The sequence below is a fragment of the Euphorbia lathyris genome, chromosome 3, assembly GCF_963576675.1.
Source record: "Euphorbia lathyris chromosome 3, ddEupLath1.1, whole genome shotgun sequence".
Taxonomy (NCBI): Eukaryota; Viridiplantae; Streptophyta; class Magnoliopsida; order Malpighiales; family Euphorbiaceae; genus Euphorbia; species Euphorbia lathyris.
The window spans coordinates 39,709,507-39,713,030 of record NC_088912.1 but is presented as its reverse complement, the minus strand read 5'-3'; positions in this window follow the sequence as shown (position 1 = coordinate 39,713,030).

Below are 3,524 nucleotides of genomic sequence, written 5' to 3'. Positions count from 1 at the left end.
GCACATCTACACCATAACACAAAATTGTCGTCAACATATTTATGAATATGATACATGTAATTCAGATTGATTTACAAAATCCAAACCTCATCTTGTTGTTGTTCATCCAAGGCCCTTCGAAATTCTTTCAAATTATGTGCCAACGCCGAATATTTCCTATCTGGTCCTTTCCACCTACAATTTAAACAAATACACATATAACGATTTAACCAACTACACATATAACAACTTTTAATTAAATATTTACCTAAAAGAGTATGGCTTATCCATTGCAAAATTATTTTCTACATGAGGTGCAATCCTAGGAATTCTTTCACATGCCCACACTTGTAATAATTGTAAGCATCCACTGATTTGTGCAGTCTCAGGTTTTGTTGCTTTACACATTTCTCTATACAAGTGAGCTAGAGCAACTACACCCCATGCATATTCACCTGCCTCATCAAAATCGTGTAGTAATGGCAACCACATAAAATGCACATAGCCACTATTCTTCCCTCCAAATAGTAAACCACCGATGACACGTAATAGGAATGCTCTTGCATAACATTCAACCGCATCATCATCAGCATTAGCTTCCAATATATGAAAATGTTCAGCTAACCATGATAATTTTATGCAGTTGCCCTTCATAGAACGTGGGGGAGGTACAACTCCTAAGTACAATTGACAAGTTAGTGGAAAGTCATGGTTTGCAGTACCAGTTACTGCATTCCCATCTACACGTAAACCCGTCAGTACCTCAACATCTTGTAATGTAATGGTGGCTTCACCCACTGTTAGATGAAAAATGTTTGTTTCTGGTCTCCACCTTTCAACCAAGGCAGTTATTAAGCTATAATCCACGCTTATTCCACCGACCTTTACAATGCCCTCAAAGCCGGCGCGACGTATATAATTATCAATTCTCGGGTCTACATTTGTATACATTTCACTTTTTGTTGCAACTTGACATCACAATACATCCACTCCATCCTGACGACATAGTAGAACATGTCATCATATTAAGTTAAATATATCATAATTTTGATTGAAATAATTATTATTGGTTATTTTCCATTTCATTGATTACCTCATTTTGCCATATAAGTTGGGATCTATGAATATTTTGCATGTGTAAAACATCATCCAAAATTGGTCCCGGTTGCATTATTTGTGCTGCTCTCCTTGCATTTGCCATTTTAATATGATACGCCTATATGATAAATTATGATAAAGTACAAAATCATTTATTAAACTAAATATAATCAAATTAATAAGAAAGTACAAACTAATTTATTACACATAATATAATAAGATTACATTACACTATTAATAAGTAGACTTAAAGTTCTCCCTATTACAATAATCGCGTTGCGATAATGAGATTGATTGTCTAACTCTACACATCATTTCCCTATATAATAAATTTTGTCTTAGGTTATCATCCTTGCAAACATATTCCAAATGGACTAAATTTACCGCCACCATTTTATAGTTTCTTACATTTATTGCTTCAATTATTTCATTATATGTTTTTTTTGTATCTCCATGATAAACCTTCATAAAAAATCTTTAACTTCCATTTCTCACAACCAACAGGATAACCAGTATTTATAATATCTTGGATTTCATTATTAATACTCGTAATAAATTCCACTAGACTTCTACCACGTTGCATTTTCATCTCCTTCAATTTTTTTATTTTTTGTCTAGCCTTTTCCTTTGCAAAACGAGATATACATGCATATGGAACCAGATATTATTTAGCCATCTATAAAACAAATAAATCATACAATGTAAGTTCATCATACATTTTTACTTAATATTTTTAAATAAAACATAGAGTTAATTACAAATTAATATTTTAAAGAATTAATATTTTTGAATAAAACATAGAGTTAATTACTTAATAAGTCAATTGTAATTATAAATATTATAAACTTATGAGATTTTCTAAGCATGAACTAATATTTCTAAGAATACTTATAAACTAAGAGATTTTTTAAGCATGAATTAACATTTCTAAGCATAGTTATAAATTAATATATTTTATAAGCATTAATTAGATTTCTAACCATAATTAATAAACTAAGAGATATTCTAAGCATAAATAAAATTTTCATAAATTAATATTTCTAAGCATAGTTATAAATTAAGAGATTTTTTAAGTATAAATTATAATTTCTAACCTTAATTATAAACTAATAGATATTTTAAGCATAATTTTATTTTGAACTATTTCTAACCATAATTTTATAAACTAAGAAATATTCTAACCATCATTATACATTTTGAGATATTCTAAGCATAAATTTTATTTAATAAGCATAATTATAGATAGAGAGATTTTCTAAGCATAATTATAAATCAAGAGATTTTCCAACCATAAATTAATAAATCTAAAGATACTTATAATTTAAGAGATTTTCTAACCATAAATTAATATTTCTAACCATAGTTATAAATTAGAGATTTTCTAAGCATTAATTAATTTTTCTAAACATGCATATAATATTTCTATGTATAAATTATAAATTAAGAGATTTTATTAGCATAAATTAATATTTCTTAGTATAAGAACACATATATTAAGAGAATTTCTAAGCATAACAATACATAAATTAAGAGATTTTCTAAACATAAATTATCATTTATAAGCATTAAACACATAAATTAAGATATCTAACTATAATTTCTTAAAAAAAAAGATATCTAACTATAATTATAAGTATTTCTTAACTAAATATAATTAACAAAATTAAAATACATACCTGAAAATGAAGAATTTAGAATATAGAGGGACTGGAATTGGAATTGAGTGTTTTGTAGAAGAAAAAGGATGAACTAAATTTTTTTTTTACTGAAGTCCTTCTCCCTTTAAAGGAGAAGGAGGAAGAATAATTGTATTCACGGGTCAAATGACCCGTGAATACATTCAGGACTGCACAAAGCTGAAGTTCAACTTTGTGCAGTGTAGTATAGCCATCACGGCGTGCAGAGCGCCGTGATGGCTACTCTGCGCAAAGCTGCCGAGTAGTGGCAGCTTTGTGCAGGAATCTTGTACCATTCCGGCGCGTGTGGCGCCGAAATGGTACAATTCCAAAAGCATCCACAGCGCAAGTTTGACTTGCGCTGTGGATACCCAATCCGGCGCCTAGTGCATTGGAATGATAACACCTACTTAACCCGAGTTAAAAAATAGCCCCTCCTATGTAAATAATTTCTAACTACTCCCACCCCCCTAATAATCTCCCAAAATAGCACCAAGCAGAGGTTTAATCCTCCAAAGTTCATAAGGAGTCTTGTCTAACTTTTTATGAGGAATGCTATTCAGAATATAACATGCAGATAAGACAGCTTCCCCCCATATATTATTAGATAAACTAGAACTAATTAACATGGCATTCATCATCTCTTTGAGAGTTCTATTTTTTCTTTCAGCTATATCGTTTTGTTGTGGTGTATACGGTACACTAGTCTCATGTCACTACAACAAATGGGCACTTGTGCCACGAATCATGCCACGAGAATATAAAGTTTGT